The 16,351-nt window shown below is 42.4% G+C and overlaps 1 protein-coding gene across 1 annotated transcript in view; it reads right to left on the reverse strand.

Moving 5' to 3' along the window:
• CASR (calcium sensing receptor) overlaps nt 1-16,087 on the reverse strand; it is an 81,514-nt gene extending 65,427 nt beyond the window's left edge. The window contains exons 1-2 of the mRNA XM_057697072.1: nt 15,993-16,087; nt 15,772-15,942 (exon numbers count right to left, since the gene is read on the reverse strand). The gene's annotated coding sequence lies outside the window, so the exon portion shown is untranslated. The remainder of the gene's footprint in view (nt 1-15,771; nt 15,943-15,992) is intronic.
• Between the last annotated feature and the right edge of the window lie 264 nt (nt 16,088-16,351).

Genomic DNA, 16,351 nt, shown 5'->3' on the forward strand with positions numbered 1-16,351 from the left:
TCTCTTTCCATTCTCGCTTGTTTGGAGGTAGCCATCTGTCATCCTCCAGGGGTGCTACTCATAGTAGCTGCTGTCGCTCTCCTGAGTCTTCCTCCTTCCTTCTCAGGCACTGTAATAACTTTGTTTCCTTGTCTCTGTTCTGCCCACTGTTGGGATGTTGTAACAGGACAGTACTGGGACAGTGTTTTTCAAAGTGTTATTCCCAAACCAGCAGCATCAGCATCACCTGGGAACTTCTTAGAAATGCAAATTCTCAGGCTCTAACTCAGACCTGTCGAGTCATAAACTCTGGGGTGGAACCCAACGATGTGTAATTCTGATACCCACCCAGTGCGTTATGAGGTGGTTTTGGCTGGGGACTCAGGACTACTCAAATGCTGCCCTCAAGGTTTCAGAGGAAAATGCATGTACAGGGAATATTAGCTGGGCTCTGCCCTCAACCCCAATGTCAAACCCTAGTGACTAAGGGTGGATAACATGGAGGATCCTCTTTCTCTACTATGTTAGCCTAAATAATCTAGACTAAGGCAATCAGTCTTGCCTCTTACTCCAAGGCTAACCTCAAGCTGAACTCTTTCCAATCAAGTATGAGAAAAGTGTACTCCAAAACACACAGAAGTCTGGTACTAGAGGTACCAAAAGCAACATGTAATGATAAAATGTTAAAAGCCTTCCCTTCAAAATCAGGAACAAGACAAGGATGCCCCATCACCACTTCTCTGTAACATTTTCCAGAGGTTTTAGCCAGTTTAGTAACATAACAAAAAGATATCGTAAGTGTAAGGTTTAGAAAAAAAATTATCGTTAATTATAGACAACATAATAACCTTAGAATCTACCCTCAAATAATGAGAATTAGTAAGAGAAATTAGTAGTTACCAGACATATACTATATAAAAGTCAATTACATTTCTATTAATCATCAATAACAAATATATACTATGTAAACAGATACTACTTACAACAGAAAAAAGTAAGTTTCTCAAAAACAGAATGAACTAAAGATGTGCAAGAACTTCATGGAAAAATTTCAAACATTATTGAAAAACTTAGAAAAAATTGAAATAAATGGAGATCTCTACTTTGTTCATGGATAGTAAGACTCCATATTGTTATGATGTCAATTCTCTCCAAATTGATCTATAAATTCACTGCAATTCTAATCAAAATCTCAACAGGGGTGTCTGTGTGTGTGCATGCACACATGTACTTGACAGCAGGTGTGTGTGTTGCATGTGCACAACTTGACAAACTTCTTCTAAAATTATACGGATGAGCCGCAGGCTGAGAACAGTCAAAATACTCCTGAAGAAGAACACGGAAGGAAGACTCACCCTACCTGCTGCCAAAACAATATTACACTGGAATAATCAAGACAGTCGATAATGGCAGAGAAGACAAATATTACAGAGCAGAGAGCCCAGAAGCAGATGCATGCGTACATGGAAACATGATAATTGACAGATGGCATTTATACTGGTAGGAGAAAGGGCAGACTATGCAATAACAGTATTGGGACAACTGGTTAACCATGTGGGAGAAAATGAATTGGACCTGTACTCAGATTATACACAAAAATCAATTGCAAATGGCTTGAAGATTTATATGTGATAGACAAAATTTTTTAAAATTTGGGAGAAGATATAGAATGCCTTTATAACCTCTAATATGGAAAGATTTCTTAAACAAGTTAAAAAAAGCACAAACCACAAAAGAAAAGATGATAAATTCAAGTATATTAAACTAAGAACTACCATTCATAAAAAGATCCTATAAAGTGAAAAGATAAGCTGCAAACAGGAAGAGGATGGTTGCAGCAATATAACTGAAAAAGGAGTGGTATCCAGAATACACACATTCCTACTGTAAGAAAAATAGAAACCTCCCAATGGAAAAACAATGGGCAAAAGACATCAACAGACATTCCATAGAGGAAAAAACAAGTAGACAAGGAAAGAAACATACACACATTTGTAATCAAATTAAAACCACAGCAATTTGACAACAACTCAGCTGTTGGCAATGATGTGACTACATGAGAAGTCATATACTAATGATGGAAGTTTGAATTGGTAAAATTACTTTGCAAATCCATCTCATATTATCTAGTAAACTAGATGTGCATACCCTAAGCCTAGCACTTCTACCGCTAGGTAGAATGCACTAGAGATTTTTGCACATATGCCAAGAAGTCATGTACAAAAATATTTACAACAACAGTTTTTTTTTTCTTTTTCACAACAGCAGGAAACTGCAAATGCTAGTTGCTGGTTGACAGGAGAAGATATAAATTTTAGAATGCTCGTACGATGAAATTCTATACAGCAGTGAAAATGAACGAGCCACAGCTATAGCCATTAACATGGATTATTCCCACAAATAAAATAGTTTAAAAACTGTACATTGAAGAAGAATGCAAAGAACATGACTCCATTTGTACAAAACTCAAAACAATGCAAATTAAACAATGTATTGTTTAGGGATACACAGGTGTTTCTCATATAGGTAATATATGTATTTAAGAAAAAATCTCTCATCCTACAAAACCATGCATTAAATGTAACAGAGATTATGGACTGTTTTCCTATGGAAAGAATGAAAAAGAATCCTATATCACTTTGTAAACATAATGTTAATAAAATGAATAAAAATCCTAATAAAAACACTGCTGTAATCACCACATACATTACATTCTTAATGAATAAATACTACTGCAAATATGAGAAAAGAGGAAGATAGCTTCTCAGGAGAAGGTTTAAGAAAGGCTGAGGAAGCTGCCTTAGGACAAAATGCCTGAAGATCAGGGCAATTCCCACCCAGGGTATGAGGCCAAAGTGAGCCAAGAGAAGAACCTGGAGGGATGAGCTCCTTGCACAGATGTTCACAGCTTGCTGCATTCAGCTGTGTTAGTGCACTCTGCGGTCAGCTCCTGCTCCTCGGTGACACAGAACATTTACATGTGGGTAAACACATTGTATAAACAATGTGACTTCTGTGTATGTTGACACAATTCCCTTATTTACTGATTGCCTATGAACCAATATGCATTACAGTAACACCAAGTTGTAGCATGATGAACTCAACATATGTATCTCGTAAAACTATAAGGCAAGGGAACGTGAAATACAAATTTGGGAGTGGTTACCTCTTCGGAAAAAGGAGTAGGACTTGATTGGAGGCACATAAGGGTTCCAAAGAATTAATTTTCTTAAGCTGGATTATAGGTACACAGGTATCCATTTTGTTATTATTCTTTAAACTGTAATATACATTATCTCTAGTATGAATGACAGATTTCGTTAATAAGAAGCCAGGCAAAGGATGTTTGATGTATTCATAGTAAACAGTAGGAAAATATAAACAATAAAAAATTGAAGTTATTTATGTAATTTACTAAGAAAAAAACTATGATTTTTTTTGTTTAAAAACAAAATTTGCTAACTATAAAATATACAAGCAATATAGAAAAATATAAAGAAGAAATCAAAAGAAACAGAAAATTAAAAATCATTCAAAAAGTCCATCATCAAGAGACTTCCTTTTGGTGACTTTATACAGACATACATGTATAATTTTACAGAAATGGGATCCTCTTATACATTCTGGTCTGCAACCTACTTTATTTACTGCTATAAATACAGAATAATTGTATTCAATGACTTTATAGTAGCATATATGAGTCAAAATGTATATAGGCAATCATCTATGCACTGCTGGGCATTTAAGATATCTCATTTTTTTTACTATTACAACAACATTTCAATTAACCTAGCTTCAAGTACTTCTTTAACACTTGCCAGAGATCTCCTTAGGATTCATTCCCAGAGGTGGAAATGAATGCTGTGTCATGAACTCTTTTTTTGGTTAGTCGGGGATAATATATATATTTTATAGAGGGAACACTAATTAATTTTTGTTTTAGTATTTTGTTTTTCTGAGGTTAAACTGTTCCTTCTACAACTGATTAGGTCCTAAAGAGAAAGGCATGAGTCAGAAAGCTCCACACCCATCTTAGGAGAGCGTGTAGTGGAACTTTTTTTTTTCCATTAAAGAATTGAATTCATTCATTTTTCCTTTTTGGAACTTGTTTTGTTTTGTTTTTAATTAATTAATTAATTAATTAATTTAATTGGTTGTGTTGGGTCTTTTTTTGCTGTGCGCAGGCTTTCTTTAGTTGCCGTGAGTGGGGGCTACTCTTCGTTGTGGTGCGCGGGCTCCTCATTGCCATGGCTTCTCTTGTTGCTGAGCACAGGCTCTAGGCGCGTGGGCTTCAGTAGTTGCAGCACATGGGCTCAATAGTTGTGGCCCATGGGCTTAGTTGCTCCGTGGCATGTGGGATCTTCCTGCAGCAGGGATCAAACCCGTGTCCCCTGCATTGGCAGGCGAATTCTTAACCACTGCGCCACCTAGGAAGCCCAGAACTTGTTTTTAAAATCCCTGAAACAATGCTTCAGAGAAGGCCCAAATCAAAGGCTGAAATGATCAGACCAAGGATTACCAGCTAAATGGAGAATATATAGTAAGTCCCCTATATTTGAATGACTTCTGTTCTGAGAGCATGTTCATAAGTCCAGTTTGTTCATAAGTGCAACAAAGTTAGCCTAGGGACCCAACTAATACAATTGGCTGTATAGTACTGTACTGTAATAGGTTTATAATCCTATAGATAGAACTCAGTGTCTGGAGAAATGCTTGTTTGTGGGGGAAATTATAAATATAAAATGGGAGCACTGATAACTATGAACACAGACTACATGTTCAAACAACATGCAGTCATTTTTCCAATTAAAAAGTAAATAAATAAACAAAATTTAAAAAACCCTCAATGTCAATTTAAAAAGTAATTATTACATACCAAAAAAAGAGACAAGAAAAAAAAAATCAGTCTTAATTTCATCCCTTTAATCTCACAACTCTTCACAGTCTTTATATACACTACATGTCTGAACTCCTACAGTGTGTTATTTATTACATCATGAACATATTTCTACGCCACCAAGTGTTCTTTTTTCCAAATAATTTATAATGACTGCCTGGTATTTCACTCCCTCTATGTATCATACCTAATTTAGCCAATTCCTTTCTGTTGGACATGGAGCCTGTTTCAAATTTTTCATATTATGAATATTGCTGCCCTGAACTTCCTTAGGGTTAAATCTTTACACACACTAATGATTATTTCCTTAGCATGAATTCAGGCATGGAAATTGTTAGATTAAAGCATAAGGATATTTTTAAAGCTTTTAATATGTATTGCCAAATTGCCCTCCAGAAAGGGTGTACCCACTTATACTGTCATAGTGATGTATGTGAGAGCTTTTTGGCAAAATCATTATATTTTCTGAAGATGGAAGAAAGCTCCCAGAAACTAAATTTTGACTATGGCTTTGGAATTATGTGACATAGGTTTGACTCTATCCTGTTCCACTTACTGGCCATGAGACCTCAGGCAAGTCACTTAACCTCCTAAACCTCAGTTTCCCCGTCCTTCTGAGATAATACCTAACTAAAGTCTTTGACAGGATTAAACAAAACGAAGTATAAAAATGCTTAGCACCATGCCTGATACATTGTAAACACTAAAGAAACAGTAAACGGCAGTCCTCAGAATGACTTTTTTCCTAGGGTGTCACCCTGAAAGCATCCAAGAAAATGGAATGAGGCCCCATGGAGAAGGAACTGAGGCCCCAGGAGACACTGAAGGAGAGAGTATCAGGATCACCACAGAGCTGGCTCATAACCATGGGTCACAAAAAAGCCTTCTGAACGAGAAAACTAATGGAATCTAAAATCATGTGCTAGTGCAGGTGTCAGTTTAGCAATATAGTTCCATGAGGCAGACACAACCAGCACTTTCATACTAATGGGCCGGGAGGAAACGAAAGTATCACGGAAATCTCACCCCTTCGCTATGAGGCCCAGCTTCTCTGCAGACCCCTTACAAGTTTGAGGAAAATTACAAAAGGGAGTTTACAAGCCCTGAGATGTGTAAGCTATGAGTGGGTTGATAATACCACCCAAGCAATATCAGGAGTAATGACTTCAGAAGAAGGAAGGAGGGAGAAATGAAGGGAGGGAGAAGAGGAGGAAGAAGAGGGGAGAAGGGGCGGGGAGAAAAGAACCAAAGTGCACAGGCCAGGTGAATGTGGCCCACTGCACTGGCCCTAGGAAGTCTCATGAGGGGGGCGGCAGCTCCAAAGATGTGCAAGTTACGCGTGGGCAGGTGAGAACTCTTGGCCTATACCGGAATGAAGACAAGGATGCAGAGTGAAACTTGGAAGTAAAACAAAGGAAATGGGATTTGAAAGACGGGGAGGGGTGTCTGGAAACCCTCAAGAAGAACCAAGGATTAAAGGGCACTGCAGGTACTTCGATGCCCAGTGCACAGCCGCATGGAAACCTTCCTTCTCATGATACTGTGGGACGGCAGGGCAGACACTAGCAAACCACCCACAACTGCACTGCAGGAAAGGGGATTAAGAAGAGTTCAACCTGGCCTATTTTTCACCTTCTCACTGATGTGGCTTGACTTTACCAAATTAGGAAGGGACACGGGGGAGAATGGGGGGATAGGAAAGGAGACGTGTAGGAAGGGGGCTAAGGGAGGCAATCAGTTCCCACAACTGCTACTCCACAGAGCACCCAGAGACGCAAGAGATGGGCCCTTCCTCCAAGGAGTTCTAAGTCCAGTTAGGAAGACAAAATCCCTTGATACAAAAGTGCAAACACACGATAAACAGCCAGATAAGAGCAAAAGATGCAGAGGGGTGCAGGCTGTGGCTGGGTATAGCTAGGAAAGCTTCCTGGTGTAGAAGGCCTGGATGGGATCTGGACAGATGATGAGGAGAGGGGCGTTCCACACTGGGGAGTTAAGCAGCTGGGACAGGACTGAGAAGGCATGTCACTGGAGACTTGGTGACGTGCACCACCATGTGAAAGAGGTAGGACAGTAAAATGGAAAGTAAATGGTTCCTCCCACTTGCTGGGAGTCCTAGCACGTCAGTTTTCTCACCTCTAAAATTAGGATAATAATGGCCTCCTTTCAGGGTTGTGGAAAGGATGATAAAATAATATGAATTAAGTACTAACATAGTTACTGGTACAGGATAAGTGCTTGGGAAGTGATAGATAAGTTTATTATGTTATTACTCCTGGACATAAACGCACAACACAGAAGTAAGAGGATAGGAGAATGAGAATATAAAAAGCAAGTTGACGATTTCCAGAAATGAAAATGTTTACATTAAAAAGGTACCAACTCAGGGGTGCTAAAAATGAGGCGTGGATTACGGCAGGGCTACCTAACGTGTGGTCCACGGATCAGCACCACCAGCTGTAAAATGGTGCACATTTTTCTTCTCCCCAGACCTAGTTAATCAGAATTTCTGGGGGTGGAGCTCAGCAATCTGCATGTTAATACTATCACCATTTTAAAGTGTGAAAACCCTGGACTGGAGGATTTGGAAAAGTTTCTTAGCCAGAAGATTAACTCAAAGTAGATATACCTGATTCCAGTTAGCTTTGCCCTCAAAATTAATCTTTGCACACGTGCATGAAGTTATTAATTTATAAAGAGAACCTTAGAGATTCTACAAGGAAAGTCAAACTATGGATAAGAATTAAGATTCAAAATTATAGCAGTAGAAAAAAGTCACAGTAAGTGGGATAAAGTTATGTTAGTTTATGTTATTCAATCATGCTCTCCTGATAATAAAATTCTAAAAAACCTTTATGTTTTTAGAGCTTTGAGGACTTTGGAATTGTAAACCTGTATGGATTCATTTAAGTCACAAAACAACCTTATTGTGGTAGGTACTCTTGTCATCCCCAGTGTATAGATGGGGAAAGTGAGACATGGAGAGGTGTCTATGCTTAAAGGGCCAAAAACTGGCAGAGCCAGGATTTGAACCCAAGTGGTGAGACTCCAGAACCATGCTTTCAGCTGCTAGTCTGCTGTTTCACGCTCACCATAACTGACTTACCCATTCTCTTACTACTGGACACAGTGGTGTTTCTAGTGTTTCACTTTCATTAATAAACCTTGTGAAGAACATATTTGGGTATAAGTTCTTAGTCATATATCTGATGATTTCTTTAGGAAAGAGTTCCAGAAACTGAAATCTTTGGTCAAGGGTGATCAACAGTATTAAGGCAATTGTTTTCCAGACAATATGTTACGAAGGTAGCCATTTCCTCACTCTGCCAGCATTATCTGGTAGCAAACTGGTATGTCATTTAAAATTTTTTTACTTCTTTTATCAAGTAAAGTTAAAATATTTGTATATGTTCAAAACCATGTGCTTTTCCTCATTTGAAAACTGTTATATCCTTTGCCCACTTTTTTGAAACCATGGTTTTAAATTCTATGAGGTCTTTAGATATTGAAACTTTTAACCATCTGGCGTACTTGCCGCAACATTTTTAGTCTATTTTCCTTTTAATTTAACTATGACTTTTTATACATTAATATTTTAAATGTTTTAAATATTTATGTAACAACACCTATCAAAAACCTATCATTCTCTGTTACTTTCTCACTTGGAAAGAACTTCCTCATTCTCACAAAAAACATCCTCTACTTTCCTTCCCACTGCCCAAAACAGAAACTTTCCAAACTTCAAGTTTTAACTTGGAGTTATTAGTTGAGTATATTTACAGTAAGAAGTTCATTTTTTCAGAAAGCTAAGCAAGCTATTTGTGTTCATTTTTTTCCGGTGGATATTCTTTGAGTCCCACAAAACCTATATAGGATCGAGAGGCAGCCAGACATCGGGAAGAGCCGGGGGCTGGAGACAGTCAGGAGCATTAACCAGCTCTGTCATTTATCGCTGCGCTTTCTCTGGCAAGTCACTCCACCTTTCAGTGCGCTGGTTTCCGCATTTGTAACATGAACATGATGACACCTATCCTGCCCATATCCCTTATTTCTCTTGTGAGATGTTCTGAGGATCAAATGAGTTAACGACAGAAGAGTGTGTGTCCATCACTGACTGCTGTACCAGCCTACGTATCAGACTTGTTCATTCAGTATGCTCCTCCGACGTACCAGGCACTAATGCGGGATTCTGGGGTTTCAGTGTTAAATTAGACACGCTGTCTGTGCCTAATGACCTCGAACAAGTGTATGAGCTCAATTAAGTCCTTTAACAATCAATGAGGTAGATAATATTAATAACCCCAGTTTATAGATAAGGAAAGTAGAGCATAGAGAGGTTGAACAGTTTGTCCAAGGTCACACAATGAATAAGCTGTAGAGCTGGGACATAAGCCCAGGCAATCTAACGACAAAGCCCAGACTTTGTACTGCACTGCCTCTCCTAAGATGAGGCTGAAAATTGGCTGACAATTGCATAGAGCCAAACTTTATCTGCAATATTTTCATTTTTAAGAGCGCAGAAGGAGAAGGCCACTTGGCTTCTTCATGACCACCTTCTCCTGATCTCTCAATTGACGAACATTTAACACAAAAGGGGCCCTGGGAGCAGGGGCTGTGGGCGTAGGGGTGAGCAGACCTGGATCCTGACCTGAGATGCTCACGATCTTTGGACTTGTGGTCTGAAGCTGTGGTGGAGAACCTCCGCCTGAGGGTTCCCCTCTCACCAGCTCTCTCAGATCAGCTGGCACTGCCTCCTCTCTAGCCATCCTCTTCCTCAAGGGCTACCACACTGGAGATCTGGGTACCACGACTGGCATCTCTGAGTGAATGGTGACAACTCAATGCCTAACTTGCAGCTGGAGCTCAACTGATGCTTGTTGAACTAAACTATGTCAAATTATAGAACATTTAGAGAGACTCTGAGGAAATGATCATTCTTTCAACCATCAACCTCTATTATGGGGAGAAAAACAAAACTTTTTTCCCCTAAGTACAAACAGCTCACTGTTATTAGGGGAAAAAATTACAATCTCTGAGTCTGCTTCTTTCTTTCTACATGAAAAACAACAATTTACACAAGAAACATGCATGTTAGGAACTCCACCAACAAAGGAACATGGGTGAAAGAAGTCAAATAACTCCATTTTTCTATTTGATAGCAATTTCGCTTGTGTGTATTGAAAGATTTGTTTGAAGAAGAATATCTAAAATTAGCTTCCTCTCTGCAGGTATCATATTACCTTTGCCCCCATCACTGATAAGCATTCCCTGAGAGAGGAGGAAAACAGGTTTCCAACCTGGTTCCCAGGAGGGGAAAATCAATCATAGATGAGAAATACATAAAAGCCAATTCATTCAGGTTACTTAACCTAAGAAATCTTCATTCTTCCTGCTTTTTCCGTGTAAGGATACACCTCAGAGACGAGCTGGGGCAAAGGATACGGGACAGGTAAGCAGTTACCATATGCCAAGCCCTGTGTTAAGCACTTTCCATATATAGTCCCTTTAAACCACACAGCTACCCTTTGGAGGAAACATTACCTCAGTTTTATAGACATCAAAGGGATATCCACCAGTAAAAACTGAGGCTCACAGAGCTTAGGTGTATTGCCCAAGGTCACAGACATGGGAAGTCTGCTTTTAATCAAATTCTAGATTGTCCATGGCAGAGGCAGACCTTGTTTTTCTCTCTGATTTCACATTTTGCCACCTCACTCATTGGCCCTGCCTAATTTAATGTCTGCTCATTTCTGTGGCTTCAAATAATTAGACAGTTGTTCAAGCAACTGAATCCAACAGAACCACATTCAATCAGCATTTCCCAGGATCCGCACTTGCGGGGAACAGGCATAAAGCTCCCAGGAACTTTTCAGCAAACACTATCACGTATGTCTGGATTATTTTCTGTCTTATGAATGGACGATGTGGTTACCAAGACTACACTGTATTATAAAGTAGGGACCACCTAAATTCTCTAATTCTCATTGGCTTTAATATAGGCACCTTGGCCAGAGGTCACTGGATTGTGGGACAACACTTGAGAAGAAAGAAGGGAAAATTCAGTTATGCTAGTGTCAGGCAGGAGTTGAACCAAAAGTACCAGGCATAAGTGAGGGTTATATGGGCCACATTATGACAATGGCAAATGGATGAAGTCTAACGTTCATCCACTTTGAGCTAAAAGCCTCCCAGAAATGAGAGAGAGAGAAAGACAGGATGAATGACTAAATGAACTTTGTTACGGATGAACTAGACCTTCCTGATCCTATTTAATGTTATGAGATGGAAGTTGTCAAGAGGTCTCCTAAATTAGAAAGACAGCTTTTTTGGGGATACCAATCAGTACATAAGCACTTCCTAAATATCGGATTCCCACTCCTGCTTGATATCTGGCTTCCTTTTGTTTATCCTAAGAACACTTGGATGGCAGTTCCTGAATTCCACTGGTCACAACTAGTGAGTAACTGAGTTCTGCGGCATTTACTTTGCAGATATCTCAAGCACTCGTCTCCTTTTCTCCATGGCCACGGCCACCATGGTTCAGGCCATCATCACCATCATCTGAATGGTTATCATCTCTTCAAATGATTGCTCCACTTCAAACTGACCCCCCTTGAACCCAGCATTCACAGGCAGCCGGAATGACCACGCTGTACACAGCAACGCTCACTAAATCACTTCTCTACGTAAAACCTCCCCGCGGCTCCCTTGGCCCCAGGATAAAAAATGAAAATAACAGCCAACAACAAGTGGGCCCACAGTCTGTGCCAAGTACTCCACGACTTATCTCCATTCTTGCAGCAACGTTCTAAGGGAGGTACAACTTTCATCACCATTACTTATTGAGGCTAAGTGACTTGACCAAGGCCCCACAGCTGGAAAATGGCAGAACCATGACTCATACGTGGGACTGTCTGACCTCGGCGCACGTACTTTAATCACAGTGCTGTCGGTGTGCTGACATGCAGGTTCTGTGACCTGGCCTGCCTGCCACTCCAGCCTCATCTCTTCAATAGCCCCTCTTTTTTTTTTTTTATTATTTTTTTGGGGGTACACCAAGTTCAATCATCTGTTTTTATACACATATCCCCGTATTCCCTCCCTTCCTTGACTCCCCCCCCTCGAGTCCCCCCCACCCTCCCCGCCCCAGTCCTCTAAGGCATCTTCCATCCTCGAGTTGGACTCCCTTTGTTACACAACAACTTCCCACTGACTATCTGTTTTACAGTTGGTAGTATATATATGTCTATGCTACTCTCAAGAGCCCCTCTTTGGTCTTATGCTTCAGCTCTTTGAGCCACTTGCAGGTCCTGGACCTTGACACCCTGTTTCATGCGTGCTTTTGTTTGTTTTGGCACACGAATACCTCTTCTATAATGTCCTCTCCCATTTGTCTACCTTGTGGAATGTCTCATCTTTCAAGATTCAGCTCAAGTGTTAACTCCTCCATGAACCTTTTCTGGACCCCTCTTCTCCTTGTCTGGTAGAATCGACCACTCCCCTTTCTTGTGTATCACTGTACCCTATTTATACTTCCATTCTAGCAACCACAGTACCTTCCTACCCTTACATAGATGAGTATGACTCTCTCCTCTTAGACATCTATGAAGTCCTTAGATTCTGGGACTGCATCTTATCAATCCATTTTCCCCACAGCGTTTAACAGAGTGCTAGGCCTACTGAAGGTTTACTGTAAATATTGCTAAATGAATAAAAATATTTGTTTGCACATGAAATATGATGCTTCGTCAAAGCTTACCATGCCACTACATTGTGAGATTTATATTAATTTTACTTATAGCATTAATGCAATTAGTAATTTTTTTCTTTACCTAGGGACTGTATATGAAATTTTGAAGATGTACATGCAGCTTTGGGGTAACTAAAACGAGAGCAGCGGATGGGGTGGAGAGAAGACACTGCAGCAGACCTGCCACGTCTGTTTTCATCTGGGAAAGCATTTAGTGGCAAGAATGAGCGATCACTACACAAGCCCAATTTGGTTTGGGAGTTATGTACATACCACCTTAGCAGTGGGAACAAGGATGACTCACATCTGAACCACAACGCACACATTTTATTGTGCACAATAAAATAAACTGACAAGAATAAAATTAATCTAAACATTTAATTTACAAGCAAGAACAACAGCAATGGAAAACCATGATTAACTCAGGGCAGTACAAACGATACTGTGATAAGAAAGCATCCCTTCCCCAGATTCCAGAAATGCCAACTCTACACGTGCATATATACAGTATTGCAAACACTACATCTGGCTTCTTGATTACTGGCAGCCAAATGGAATTCCTAGCTGATACATTCTGGTCCTACCTCAAAGCCACCTACCCTTGAATCTCAGCTCAAGGGAAACCTCCTTGAGAAATCCTTCCCTGATCTTATAGGACAGTCTGTATACACCCTCAAAGACCTTTATTTCTTTCCTTTAGAAAGCTTATCTTAGTTTGTAATTATATATTCAATACTTAGTTATTTTACTAATGGTCACCTTCCCAAAGCATCTGTAAACTCCAGGAGATCAGAGACCTTGCTTGGTTTTATTCATTATTTTTCTCCCTGTGACTGGTACATAGCCAGGCACTCTGCAAACATTTTGAATGAATGAAAGAATGATGACTGACCCTTTCACCTCTTATTTACTCATTATTGCCTTGTTCTAAGAATCATACCCGATTCCTTACCAGGCTCAAACTGGTACTCCATTTTTCTTCATTATTCCCCTACCCTACCACAAGCCTCAGTCCTTATTTTCTAATCCTCTCCTCTCCCAATCGCTCATTCAAAAAGGTTCTTAGAAGTGGCAGCTTCTAACCAACCTGAACTTCCTGAACTGTGTGGGATCCAGGTCAAGGTCATGCAACGTGACAAAATGAGCACAGCAAAGGAAAGCATAGTGACTGGAAGAGCTATTAGGTTATTTTAAACAGTCTACACAACTCCTAAAAAACCCTATTAATTCAGTAAAAATAATTGAAACCACTTCTATTTTATCACATAGACAAAAGTGCATTGATTTGCTGATTTTTTCCCCATTTCTCAATATGTTTTGGCCTTGCGTAGAAAAAGTCTTGGAAAGTAGTTGATTGTAATGGTTGTTGGCAAGAAATAAGCTGCATATGTGGTCTCGTAGCCAAATTATCTGGAGGTTGTTCCTAAGTGGCAGGGCCCTGCCTCCAGGATTCTTCTCCTCTTAAGGGTCTTGGCCTGCTCCTCCCTTTCTAATCCCCTGATCCCCTCTAACTCCTTCTTCCACATCTTCCCCTCCCCCGCCTGTCTACCACAAAGGTATGCCCCTGAGCCCCTTCACAAATATAAAATATCCACCCTGTGAGGTTCTTACTGATGAAAAATCCTATGCCTGTTACTTTGCTGGTCCTAGGGGAAGGGGGTAGAGGTAACCTGGAGCTGTAATTGGCAAAGTTCTGCTTTCAGGAATGGGAATTAGTGAAGTGTGAATTTCTGGAAATCTGGAGCATTTTAGGAAATTTCCTTCATTAATTTTCCTCAGTACTAAACTCTCCTTAAATTGCATTTGGAAAGTCCAGTTTAAGGGAAAGAACAGGTAGTACAGAATTCGTCAGGGTATCTTCCCCAAAGCTCCTTTCATCGAATCTCTGGGAGAGTTAAGGCAAGTAAAAGAAATGTCCTCTCAGAAGTGGGCACCCCAAGGGCTACCTCGGTGAAAGACTTTTGAAGAGAGCAGGGGTGGGGCCAGCGAGGAACACTGGAGATTAAGGGATGCGCCCAGCGGCAATGACGTCATTTTCTTTTGGTACTTTCATCAGGCAGGAGGTGGGACAGAGAATCAAAGTGAGGGGATGGAAGAAGCAGAGTTGAAAAAGATACGGGTAAAAAAAACAAGGGAGGTATAAATAGACACAAATTCTAGTATAGGAATATCTCTAGAAGTTAAACTTGTATTATTTGATTTTTTTAAACCATCTATTTAAACTATAATTTATTGATAAAAATAATAAAAGACTCGATCAAACTGGTACTTTTTTTCTCCCCAAGGAATACGGCTGGTGATCAGGCCCGGGGACGGACACCTTAGCTTGGTGTCACTGAGGCCAGGTCCCCAAGGCAGCTGGAGCCTTGGGCCAAGGCTCCTGCGAGGTGACTCACGGCCCAGAACATGGGTGCTGACGCTGTCGCCTTCCACACGCACACACGCTAGAAAACTGCCTGCTCCCTTGTTAACACGCGGAAAGGGAATACCTTCTGACGGTGTGGCTGGCAGAAACCAGGCGGAGACACAGGACGCCACCCGCGAGCCGCGTCTTGGTGCGCACTCCAGCGCATCCGCGAGGGCGACCCTCGGCCCCTGCAGAGGACCGCTGAGCCCTCGGTCCGGTAAACGGGACCTGACTTGCCCCACGCCCCACGCCCAGCGCTCCGAGAGCCGAGCCTCTCCAGCGTGCGCCCCCAGCTCAGCCCCCCAGCCCGCGGCCCCCGGCCCCGCCAGTGCCCCTCCCCCGCTGGAGCCCTCTCTGCCCGCCCTCCTCGCGGCCCCCGGTGCAGGTTACCTGGCGCCCCGGCCCGGGCGCCCTCGCCACGGGCAGCGCCGGCCCGTCGGCTGCGGGTCTCCACAGGGCGCGCTCCAGCCGGCGCGCGGGGCCGGCTCCCGAAGCCAAGGTCGCGGGCTCGGAGAGGCGCTCGCGCTCGGGTCCGGCCAAAGCAGCCCCCGCAGACCCTCTGCGCCGCTGCGGCTGCCCGGGCCTCGGAGCTCCGCCCCTCGCCCGCTCTCTCCCGCCCGCCCCCTCGGGATCCCCGACAGCAGAGCCCGGATCCCCTCGGATCCGCTCGCGGGCTGCTCTCTAACCCTCCACCCCCCCCACACCCCTCCCCGCCCCCGGCAGCTCTGGTTCCCTCACCGGCTTCCCGGGTTGTGCGGAGCTGACTCCGCTGGAGCCAGGCGCCGAGGGCCACGCGTCGGGTCTGGTTCTCTGGGCGGCGGGCCCCGCGCTCGCGTCCTCTCCAGTTCTTTCCGGTGCCGCTCTGGGACGTCCCGGACCCCAGATCCTGCTCCTGAGGTCAGAGAGGACCTCCCCCCCAACACACACACACACACACACACACACACACACACACACACCCCTCCTCTTTGGAGATGGAAAGAGGCTTAAGAGGTTGGGGGCTTATGACTCCATCAACGTTCCCTGTGCTAAGGGTGGGAAACTTTTTTTTTTTCTGAGAAGAGGCCAGAAAGTCACGGTAAAATAAATGCAAATCGCGTACCAAAATTCTTACTCATTCTGCAAGACTCAGCTCAAGATCTCAAGACGCTGTGAGACCTCCTTGGTGCTGGCAAGCAGCTCCCTCCTTCCACTCCCCTGCGCTAAAGGGCCCTTCGGTCCTCCCTGGTCAGAGCCAGACACCTGTTGCGTGTCGTGTCATTTCCTCTGCCCGACCTGACCGTGCTCTCCTTGAAGACGGTGACCTGGCCTGCCCTGC

Source organism: Hippopotamus amphibius, chromosome 10 (genome assembly GCF_030028045.1).
Source record: "Hippopotamus amphibius kiboko isolate mHipAmp2 chromosome 10, mHipAmp2.hap2, whole genome shotgun sequence".
NCBI classification, from domain to species: Eukaryota; Metazoa; Chordata; class Mammalia; order Artiodactyla; family Hippopotamidae; genus Hippopotamus; species Hippopotamus amphibius.